The sequence below is a fragment of the Canis lupus genome, chromosome 20 (assembly GCF_048164855.1).
Source record: "Canis lupus baileyi chromosome 20, mCanLup2.hap1, whole genome shotgun sequence".
Taxonomy (NCBI): Eukaryota; Metazoa; Chordata; class Mammalia; order Carnivora; family Canidae; genus Canis; species Canis lupus.
The window spans coordinates 12,925,504-12,938,076 of record NC_132857.1 but is presented as its reverse complement, the minus strand read 5'-3'; the positions used below and the strand labels follow the sequence as shown (position 1 = coordinate 12,938,076).

The window sequence follows — 12,573 nt, the reverse complement described above, 5'->3', positions numbered from 1 at the left end:
ATATTTTTCTAAGGATTAGGTCTTCAGCTTGTACTTTGATTCTAAGGATGTAGCAGATGGTTCCAATTAGCTTTCTTGTTGTTGCTTTGACATAAGTAAGAGAGTCTTGTCTATTGTCTATAATCAAAAGACCTTAATTATTTTTTTAAAAGGACCCTAATTAATCCAGGGTTCAGGATGAGCACTCTGTCTACCTCTTCGGTTCTATTTCTAATTACTCAAAATAAGCTCTTATTGTAGTTCTTACTCATCTCTATACCTTTTTATTGGCTAATCCATTTGCCTGGAATGTCTTTTCTGGCTCCCTTCCTCTTTATGAGCCTACCTATTCTTATCTTTTCCTCTCAGTTGTTTCCCTTGGGAAGCCGTTCTTATAGTTCTTAACTACTCATGTTAGAATAGGTTCCTCTTCTGTATATTCCAATCGCAAGCAATGTGTGCAAACTTTAATCACAACATTGATGCTGTAGGTAATTGCTTATTTTTTTTATCAGTCTCCTTCACCAGAAATAGATGCTCCAGGGGAGGTTCTGTGCCTAAATCTTTGTGCCTTCAGGACTCACCACCTAATCTCTTTATGCAAAATATAATAAAATGTTTGTTGAATAATTAATGACTGGGTGATGTCTAGTTTATTAAAAATACAGAAAGTTCTAGATATTATAATAATTATATATTAGAAAGCTCTGATATGCATTTGCTTTAATCTCAGAGTTGTCCTTCACATTCCCATAAAATTTTAACATTGACATGCCAATGCAAATCATGGGATGTTGGATGATACCCTGTGTTTGAAAATAGTAAATAAGTCTGCGTATTCATCATAACTAGAGGGATCATGGCATTATTGTCCAAATTGTGATACTTAAAAATATATTTATTTATTTATTTATTTATTTATTTATTTATTTATTTGAGAGAGAGCACTGCTGAGGGAGGAGTAGAAGGGGAGGAAGAAGCCGACTCCCTGCTGAGCAGGGAGCCCAACTTAGGACTCCATCCCAACTTAGGACCGTGAAATCATGACCTGAGTCAATGGCAGATGCTTAAGTGACTGAGCCACCCAGGCACCCTGACACTTTTTTAAAAAAAAATATATTTATTTATTTATTTTATTGAGGAGGGGATAGGGAAAGGGAGAGCATTTGTGTAAGCCAGGGGGCAGGCAGAGAGGGAATCTCAAGCAGACTCTGTATTGAGTATGGAGCTGAAATGAGGTTCAGTTTCACTACCTTGAGACCAAACCTGAACCAAAATCAAGAGTCTGATGCTTACCTGACTGAGCCACCCAGGTGTCCCCAAACTATGACATTTTTGAAAGAAAAAGAGGATCTATTGTTCCAGGATAACTGTGATAAACTGAAACTATTACGGCTAAACTAAAATACATAGCCATATTAGTTACAATTAACTGACTAGGCAGGGAGAGATCCAGCAAGGTACATATTTCTATGATCACTATTTTGATGGTTATGTGTGCCTTGAAGCAGTATTTTTTACCCAACATCTTCAGTCTGACTATGAAATAGATACTTAGCAATTTTTTTTAAATTAATTGCAGGTTAAAGAAAGTATAATTTTTGCTTTATTTTCCTTTTTAGGCTAACATCTATATAAATTATTTGAAAGACAGGAATCAACCCTTCTTCCCACTACCTTTTCTTCAGGCCTAACTTGCTGATGACAGATATTTTAATGGTGTTTCTTAGGGAAACTTTTGTTTATTCAAAGACGTTAAGAACATTAGTCTGTAATATCTCTACGTTCAGGCTATTTTACTTCCTTGGAAATACAGAAAATTCTTAAATTTAGAAAAGGCATCTTTTAATTTCACTTGGCTTACAGCCCCATTTTCAGTGAGCTGAATAAAAAATTTGTCCTAAAATCCAGCACTACTTAATCTATTATTAATGTGCAAGTGAGGGGTCCTTAGGGTGAAAAGCCAAGGATTCATACTACCAAGTGCTCAAGCAAAAATGCTTTAAGCATCCCTTGCCCGCCAGTCTCCTCTATTTCTTTCCTTATTATACATTCCTGCCCCAGTTTTGAATGAAGTCTGTGAAAAAAAAAGACATTTGACATTGACTTTACCTTCTGTCCAAATTCAGAGCTTGAAGAAACATGTCGGAGACTATTCTGGTGAACTTTCCACTGACATTTAAAATCTGCTAGACACTACACTATTCCCAAGAGGAGCTCTGCCATTGGGGCTAAAGTCTAATTTGTCTGTCACAAAATGTGGAATAAATTTGGAGATTAAAAAAGGAGAGATCTTTAACTCTCTGGTTAGCAATAATATTGCCTCCAAATAGCAATCATCCTTTTTCAGGCATACGCAATAGGGCCCTGGAGGAAATCCATGTAATCTTTGAAAGAAATAAATGTTACCAGTCCAATAATACAGGAAAGAAATATAGAGTGCTATGAAGTTGGATAACAGAGTGGGTATATATGTCTTTGGAGAGCCAATGGAGCATAAAAACAAGAGTGTGAACCTTGTAAGAATAGTTTCCATTCTTCTGGGGATGTCAGAGAGGCTAAAAAGCCTCATGTATGTCCTTTATGGAAAGGAAATAAGATTGACATAGTCATCTACATGGTATGTGGTTCCTGAATATTGGAAGCAAAAAGAGACAGAACCACTGGTTTGCAGGAGGAGGGGGCAGGCCCAGAAATGATACAAAGAAGAGATAGTGGCTGTGTAGGAAGAACTGAGAGTTGATCTAGATACTCTGAAGGTTCAGCACATATCATGCTGGCCTGGGAAACCGGGAGACTGAAAATCAAGGCATGTAACCCCAAAACTTTACAAAGTTGAGAAAAAGTAATTTTGCTGCCATGATTGTTATGTGTGCATAGGTTTTGAATGAACAGAATTTCCAACAATTCTGTGACTACCTCCTTCAATTTTAGTAGATATGATATTGATATTTAAATATTGATCTTGTTAATTAAGTTTTGTAATTTCTTGCCATGATGGCATATTCTAAAAATAATATATAAAATATATTTTAAAATTATAGGATATTGTTTGTTTTTTCTAATGAAAACTTTCCCATAGAGTAGAATGTTTCCAAGTTTAAAATTCTGTGAAATCTTAATTCATTAGAATTTTCAGCATGCCCTATCTGACCATAAGAGAAAGCACTAGGAGGAAAGGACCATCTGTACTTCTATCTGCCTTTGCTACAATGAACAAATTAATATACTTTTGAGCATATCAGACACTCTTCATAAGTATTTGGTAAGCTGAGCACTATTAAAAGGATTGGAATAGGAAAATGGAACAATATCTCAGCTTAAAAATTAAATTCATTCATGTATTTTAACTATGTACAATAACCTAGGCACTTTGGTAAATGCCAGGAAGTGAAATATAAAACAGAATTTCCCCTAAAAAAACTAATTTCTCACCATCTATTAGGGAGGGTAGATGTAAGAAAGAACGAATAACAATAATTTGCCAAATACAATTAAAAATATGTCTAAGAGAATAGATTGTATAGAGGAAGTCTGAGTTAGGGAAAGATGAGGTCAGAAGTCTGTATTGGGAAAGATGAGGGAGTTACTCTTTACAAAGTAAGTGAGCGTTATGAAGAAATAACGATCAAGAACAGAAGAAGGGCATTTTTTTGAAGATTCTATTTATTTATTCATGAGACACACACACACAGAGAGAGAGAGAGAGAGAGAGAGGCAGAGACACAGGCAGAGGGAGAAGCAGGCTCCATGCAGGGAGCCTGACGTGGGACTCGATCCCAGGACCCTGGGATCAGGCCCTGGGCCGAAGGCAGACGCTCAACCACTGAGCCACCCAGGCGCCCAAGAGGAAAGGAATTTTGAATAGAAAGAAAGATTTATTTGAAAACAAATGAGCAAAATTACAATGTGAATCTCTGCAAGAATAATTAAATCATTCTTGCAATGAATCTAAAGATTATCCTCAAGGAGAGAGAAAGAAGCAGATCATGAAGACTCTTTGAGGCTGTGATAAGGATTGATGCCATTCACAATGGAAAGCTATTAAAATGTAGATATTTTGAAGGCACACAAGGCTGTTTTTTACTTTTTTAATCCCCAGAATCCAAAAAGTGTGTAGCACATAGATGAGCTACAGATTTTTGTTTATTCATTTTTTGTTATTTGTTTTCAGTGACTGAAAAAAATGGATAGGTGGCTAGATCAAGTGCTTTTACTGGAGTGAATACTATTAATTAGGTATGTACCTTAATTCAATCTATTAGACTGTAAGGTATAATATATAGTAGGAAATTTTAAGCCTGAGAATATGGAAAAAGCAGATTAAAAAGCTTAAAAAACAGAGTCCTTGTGAGATGTAAGATTGTGGATTAAGGTAACACCAGTGAAGGGGCCCAAAGAGCATGGGTATGTGACATGTTAGACAAATAAAGAAATGATATTTGGTAATTTGTTGGAAATGAGGTCGTGGGGAGAAAGGGAAGCAGAAGGTAATTCTCATTTTCTGATCCAAATGGCCTAAGAACATCACCACCCGAATTAGGGATTCCAAAAGAAAACTTTGGAGGCTCATGGAGAAAGAAAAGTTCAGTTTGGTTTGCGTGTTGACGCAAGTCATGCTTATTCTATATCTGAACCCAAATTGAAGTATTTATTTCACCTGTCTGAATAGAAGTCAGAAATGGTAATTTATTCTGTTAGCACCAGGAAAGCCCAGCCTGTGTTTGAACGTGCCAATATGCAAGTGGCAACATGGCCACTTTGAGTCCCCCCTTGGATTTGTGACTTAACTCCTCAGCTTCATGTACATTGTGCTTGCTGTCTTTCTGCAGAGATAAAGCTGGGTTTCCCCAAACTTGGCACACACACCGCACCAGGTCAAGAACTGTGGGCTCCAAACTCTTATAAATAGATTAATCGAACAGCCACTTTCTGAAGATGCTAGATTAGGTATTACTAATTCTGTGCACTAATTTCTGATTTGTGCATTTACTTGTTCATTCAAGGCAGTTCCTTTAGGAGTTCAACAATTCTGTGGCAGTTATGCTCCTTGGACAGTTGTCTCTGTGCTGCATCTCTGGGCTTAGAGCTGCTTTGTAATTTCAGTGAAGATAAAAGCCTATAAACAACTTTAGACTTCTTCTGTCAAGAGTTTGAAACCATTGTGAGAATTCAAGGAGAGGATGAGGAAAGGACACAAAAGATTCAATAAAAGGATTAGAAGACAAAGTCTAGTAAAAAAAAATGTTAAGTACTCTGAACAGACAGAAGTAACTTCAGATAACTCGGAAATGCATTGCCGGGGAATCAGAAGTGTTATTCAGACAATACGAGAAAGAGGCTGCCACTAAAGCTCTGGCAGTTATTTTCCTTACTTTCACAAGGATTTGCTTGGATTCTTTTTTTGTACTAACATTATAATATCACATTAAAAACATTAGTCACACTTTATGGAGGCATTTATGGATAAAATATAGAGAAATTATTCTAATTTATGTAGACATTTATAGCAAAAAACAACAAAAAAAGCACCCAGTTACTAAAGAAGCACAATGCAGAGCTGCATAACTTAAATTTGCATTATAATTTTCAATAAACACGAATTTTTGCATAGGAATAACTTTGAATCAGTAGCAATTATATTTTATTTTTGCATATTTCTATGAAAAATAGCATAATAAACTTAGATCTTAAAATTTCCACGAATAACAACTCAAGTTTGTGTGCTATACCAGAATAGTAATAATCATATCAATGACAACAAAAAACAAAATTTGAAATCTAGCAATAAACTTACTGCAATGAGCTTGCTATGTTCAGGAGATATACTTTTGAGACTCAGGGAGTCCCATTGTAGTCAAAGTGCTAAGTATTTGTAAAAATGACACCATTATCCTTCCTACCTCACACAATTCCACAGATTTATGTAAGTGATTATAAAATGTACAAGCATAAGGGGGAAAGAAACTTCATCTTAGATTTTGTGTTGGGGTTGGCTGGGTGACTCAGTGGTTGAGCATCTGCCTTCAGCTTGGGGTGTGATCCTGGAGTTCTGGGATCAAGTGCCCCATGGGGAGCCTGCTTTTCCCTCTGCCTATGTCTCTGCCTCTCTCTCTGTGTCTCTCATGAATAAATAAATAAAATCTTTTAAAAAAAAGATTTTGTCTTTATATAGCTTTCTCTCTCTCTCTCTCTCTCTGTCTCTCTGTCTCTCTCCCTCCCTCCCTCTTTCTCTCTCTTTTTCTTAAAACGTTTTTTGGGGAATTTTGTTAGCTTATTGTTTGTTTGCAGTTCAGGCCCATTTGTATATCTAGTGGATATTAAGGATACTGCCCCTTTGGAAAATGTTAATATTTACCATATTTAGCTCAAGATTTAAAAGCAATTATAAAATCTCCTGAGCCCTATATAGAGAGCTCAGGTCAAGAATTTTTAAATTGCAGATTTTCCTTTGTGGGTTAGAACCTTCCTCCCCAACCCAGCAGCTTATTTCTCTTTTCTCAGTTAGTTTTCAACTATCTCATCTAGAAGTCTTCTTTTATAGTCACGCTGTTGAGGTGTTTATCCAAGTGGGATTTGGAATTGTATGTCCAATCTTGATGTTTTAGCTCATATCATTCCATAGAATCCTCTGAGATGGAACTAAGTTTTGAAGATGATAGGAGTTAAAATCTTCCACACAGTCAATGTGGACATGTCTGAGAATTAAAGACTTCATGAAGTCCTAGTTATAGGATGATCTCCTTAATGTGTGAGATTTACCTCCAGGAGCTTGATCCAGTCCTCACAGTAAACATCAGAGAAAAATTCTTCACACTTCTGAGAGGGGGAGAAGACAGGAAGATTTTGAAATATAGCAGAGCATATCATTCTTCTTAACAAAACCTGCCTTTAGGAGAAACCATTTAATCAGAGTCTAACATTCTGGGGTATTACCAGAGCCTAACTGTTCTAAGGGAGGAGAAATACTATAGCCATTCTTTCCCACTTAAGCAGGGAGAAAAAAACCTGAGAAAAACTTGTGAAGTTCGTAATCCAGAGACATAGGCTCACTGAAACACTGAAACCCAGTCCTAGATCTGTGGAGTGCTTCTCCTCCCTTAATACCTCACACTACATTAATAAAGGCCTATTTCATCCAGTCCATCAAATCCAGGTATCAAGAGAGAATTACAAGACCTGTCGAAAGGCAAAACCACTATTTGAAGAGACAAAGCTAGCATCAGCATCAGATATGACAGGGGTACTGGAATTATCAGAGTAGGAATTTAAAATAACTATGATTAATATGCTAAAGCTCTAATGGATAAAGTAAAGAATAGGTGAACAATGTTAGAAAAGAGATGGAAATCTAAAAAGGAACCAAAAAGATACACTAGAGACAGATAAAAAAAAACAGAACAAAACAAAACAAAAACTCTGTAGTAGAAGTGAAGAAGGCCTTTGATGAGCTTATTAGAACACTGGACATGGCTGAGGGAAAAACATCTGAGCTAGAAGATATATCAGTACAAATCTCCAAGACTGAAAAGTAAAGAGAACAATAACTGAAAAGAAAAACAGAATTGAATATACAAGGGCTGTGGTAAAACATGGCAAATGGACTTTGCAGATGTGATTGACTTAAGGATCTTGAAGAAGGGAGATTATCCTGAGTTATAGGGGAGGGCCTAATAGAGGGAGGCAGTGAGTGAGGGAGTGAAAGAAAGAGGGGATGTGAGTATGGAAGCAGAGGTCTTGTGTGTGTGTGTGTGTGTGTGTGTGTGTGTGTGTGAGAGAGAGAGAGAGAGAGAGAGACAGAGAGAGAGACAGAGAGAGACAGAGAGAGAGGAATTGGAAGATGCTACACTATTAGGTTTGAAAGATGGATGGAGGAAGAAGCCAGTAACCTACTAACCAAAGAATGTAATGGTTTCTAGAAGCCAAACAAGGCAGAGAATGGATTCTTCCTTCAAAATCTCCAGAAAGTACCATCCCCGTCAACACCTTGACTTTAGCCCAGTAAGAATGGTTTTGGACTCCAGATTTTAAGTGAATAAATTTAGGTTGTTTAGACTACCAAGTTTGTGTTGATTTATTACAGCAGCAAAAGGATTCTAACACACTCTCTCAGTATGTCACAGCGTGATGAGGAGCAGCATGGAAGGGCATGGAATATATATTTGCACATATATAGCAATCATGAGACGTTGTGAAAACAAGATAAAATAAACTACAAATAATGCTTGTGGCAATTAGTATGAGACTAATTGCCTGCAAGACTAAGAAAAAGCCCAAAGAGGCAATGACATTTGAATTTATTCTTAAGGAGTATCTAATAAATATGTGGTAAAGCATTCTGAGTAAATGAGATAGCTTAATTAAAGAATGGGCCCATAAAAGCATCTAGAAGACATGAAAGAAAGTAAAAGTTATTAGAAATATTTTTAAAAAGCGTGTGTGTGTGTCAGTGTGTGTGTGCGTGCCCACACACGTGTGTAGTGTGATAGAAAGCGGAAGAGTGGGAGTGGTTGGATCAAAACCAGAGTTAGATTCCTAAGGACTTTGGGTTATATGTCAGGAGATTGAACATTATTTCTTAGTCAATAAGAAAAAAATCAAGTTTCTTAATTTACTATTTTTTAAACAAATTATCCTCTGTCCACCGTCTGAAATGAGAATAATGAAAATTAATGTCCCATTGCTCTACTCTTTGCCATCACTGAGTCCTGCTTCTCGAGGTCAATCACTTCTGCTCTTTCGTGTTTCTTTCAATATTTAACTCAATCATTCTGGATAACGTATTAATGGTGCTGATCTATATTTTTCAGTATCGATTTTCATAGCTTCCTAAAAAAGGTATATGAAGAGGAAGCTCTCTTACATATATGCCTCCTCCAGCAATACTTCCACTCTAACTAAATTATAATTTCTTAGAATTAATAGTCACTTGTGATTATATCACATGACTGTACATATCCTCTATAGCTGAACCACTGTACTCCGATTACATGTCCTTTCTTTTTTGAAAGCTTTTCTTTTTTTTTTTTTTTTTTGTCTCAATAGGCTCTCTACCTGATTGAACAACAAGAAAAAAATTATAAAACTTCTCTTGAAAGGGCAGCACATCAGTTTCTCTCTCTCTCTCTCTTTTAGTTTTTCTCCTGGGAGATATCCTACCTGAAGGCCTCTAACTTTCTGCTCCAATCTGGACTGGCTGAGCTTTTCTTGTAATACCTTTGTGATTTTATATTTTATCATATAAACTAGGACATACTTGAGAGTGACAATGTTTTATTAAAATTATATCAGAACAAGTGTAAACCCGAACTGCCTGGAACTAGCTAGATTCCCTCTGTGTCTTGCTTTTTTATTCTCCTGTTTCTTGTGTTGTGTCACTTCCTTTTTCTTGGTATTTTCATTTGTTTTTATTTGGTTGTACTCCAGGGTCCTCTGAGAATAGTGCATGGGAAAGTATTTCATACTTCAAATTGTGGTTTGCCTTGGTATGAAATAATTTCTATCAGAATTCTGAAGACATCTTTTCCTACATTTCAGTGTTGATGGGGAGAAGTCTGAGCCATGCGGATACCTTAGTCTTTGTAGTATCTACTTCTCTCTTTCAGGAAGATTTCTGTATCTTTTACCTCTGATATTGTCAAGTATTATTCCTTATAAAATATATATTTTTTTCTCTGAAGGCTTTACGAATTTTTCTACTTATATATGGTATTCATGTAAGTCATTTTGGTAAGGTTTGATGTAAGTTTTTCTTTTTTAAATTAATTATAGAAGGTAGGGTCATACAGTAACAAATACTGTACCATTTATTGCACTCCTCATATAATTCTGTTTCCTCCAGCCACATCAAATTACCTCTTCCTGTTTGTTTTTGACCTACCAATATTTTGATTGGTTGCCATATACCAACATTTTGCTTTCAACTTTTTGCTATTATCATCTCTCCATAGAGGTGGTTATACATTTTTTAAACTCACTTGACGCCTGTATAGAAGTTTTTTTTTTTTTTTTTGTATAGAAGATTTTGAGTGAAGAATAGAGCTTAACAATTGAGTTCAAGCCACCGTTTTAAGCAAAAGCTATTATTATTATTTTAGAAAATTATCTTTGGGACATCATGAAGACAGATAAATTAGGGAAAGAGTAGAACCAGAAGAATTATTTGACCAGCACAGGAAGAAAGTGATGAGAACCTGTGATGGCAATTGTGATAAAAGATTGATTTAGAAACTGTTCCACTATAGTTGACTGGAGGGAGCTGAAGCTAATCCTAACTCTGCAGTAGAATGAAGGATGTTCGTCCTTGATGAGAAACTGATAATGATTTTTTAAAGTTCCTAATCTCTCTCCCTTCTATGTTTCCTTTCTAATTAAGAGGATAATTCTACAGTACCCAATCATAATTGCATTTATATAGTTTGTGAAAATATAGGACAACTGAAATCACTGTCAATTCATTTGCTAATAAGATCCCTATAATATACTATAAGCGACTTTAGAAAAGTTTCTGTATATCTCAGGATCATTTCTTCTCCATTTTCTTAAATTAAAACTTTGCGCTCAATTCAGCAGCATACCTACTAAAATTGGAACTATGCAGAAAAGATTAGCCTGGCCCCTGCGTAAGGATGACATGCAAATTCATGAAGCGTTCTGTATTTTTGATCTAAGACCAAGGAGGCACACAAGCACTGTGAAGAGTAGCTCCAGGCCAAGAAGGAAGAAATCATCAAGACTCTGTCCAAGGAGGAAGAGGCCAAGAAATAAACTCTCTCTCTTTTGTCAGTACATAGTGACCTCAGCAAAAACACAGATCAGTTGTTCCATAAAACAGACTTTTATCTGCCAAAGAATTATTAAGGATTAACTATTGAAGAGTGCAAAAATTGAGAGATGTCCCTTAGGTGATGTCAGTTTGCCTACTTAGAATATTTTGAAGAGATTTTTGAAAAGATGTTAATCTCCCATTAGTGTCCCAGTGGACTTAACTGGAGACCAGAGATCCGTGACCCACACATCCCATAACAATCTCTCTCCCTTCCTCCATGTCACTTCTCTCTCTCCTCTTCATTTGTCTTCTTTGTGGCTTTTCTTTATAAAGCATTATGAACAGATGGAGTCATAAAGAGGTAAAATAGAGATAAAACACATTTGTTTACATGGGGGAATTTTTTACTTGAATTTATTATGAAAAATGGTATGGTTTTGACAAGTTGGTTACATTCATCAGAACTCACTTTCCTTAAGGTCTTGGGTTAGAAGTTGGCCTACATTTGGAGGCAAAGTGATACAACAGCAGTTAATCTCGAATGATCTTCTAGATAGGTTTATAAAAGATGGGCATGGAAGTGCCCAGCACGGCAAAGCTTGTTTTTGCTTTCTTTTGTTTTGCCTTCTGGTCTTCCTCCTGTCTTCTAGCCTCACTGACCAACAGCCACCTCAGTGACACCATCGCGCTCTTGGCTTGGACCCACAGAGGCAGTAGCCACACAGAAACGACAGTTTTCCATAGACTTTTCTGCCACTCTCCTTAACATGCCTTGTATCCCAGATTTCTCTTCAAGGTCTCACTTAACCACATAGACTTTGAGAGGGCTGGTTTTAACTTTTGTTATCTATCTTCCTTTTGCCACAATGTATAGTGCCTTGTTTCTATTGTAAATTCTTCTTTTATATTAATCAATATACTTTTGCTTCTCTGATTTACACTGAAATAATACCTTCACCCAACTTCATTCTTAAATTCTTTTAAATTATTAAGGTTTTAGCTGGGCATGTAATTGCCTGCTAGAAATTATATTTTTTTCATAGCCTCACTTACAACTAGACCCTACAACTAAATTTTGCTATGGCAAAACATGTATAAAATTTCTATTTCATTTACTTAAAAGCAGTTAACTTGGTCTCCACATTCTGGAGATTATGACATTCGGATTATGTCATAAGGTGACATATGGTGTCACAAATCTTACCATGTACATGAGTTCCATTTTTACCCCATGGCAGAGCAACAAGAAAGAATGCACCCAGGTCACTGAATGCTCTCTGGAACCAAGGTATCCTCCCACCAGGTCCCTCACCTCTAGTATGTTATGTGAGCATTAATAAAATTATATCCTACTTAAGTGTATTATGGATTCCCTTAGCGAAAGAAACATAGCCATACACTAAATATTACAGGCAATACCACAAAACTCTAGTGACTTTTATGGCTTTTCTGTGGAGCTGTTCAAACATTCTCACGCTGATACTTTTCTTCCACTAGTCCTTCCTCTGTGAGCACCCAGGCATGCGGCCACACATGAATGGATAAAGACCAACTTACAGATGAACACATATGTCAACTACAGAGAGATAGGCAAAAAGTCAGGGACCAAGGCAGAGGTTATATTAGAACCAGGTAGGCATGGACCAGACATTTAGCCCAACGCTTTGGCTAGTCTTTCCCGATGAAATAAGCTATTTTTACCAAGGACTGTTAAGTTTCTCCAAGAAAGCTCATTCTGCATAGATTTCCTTGATCACACCGGAGCTAGGCTAGTATCATGATCAAAGTATTTTTTTAAATAGTGTCCTTTCAATAGATATGCATTT

General features: G+C 36.4%; 1 non-coding gene across 1 annotated transcript; it reads left to right on the top strand.

Moving 5' to 3' along the window:
• The first annotated feature begins 10,535 nt into the window (after positions 1 to 10,535).
• Positions 10,536 to 10,642, top strand: LOC140612188 (U6 spliceosomal RNA). The gene has a single exon (XR_012013494.1). It is a non-coding gene; the product is annotated as a U6 spliceosomal RNA (small nuclear RNA).
• The last annotated feature ends 1,931 nt before the right edge of the window (positions 10,643 to 12,573 follow it).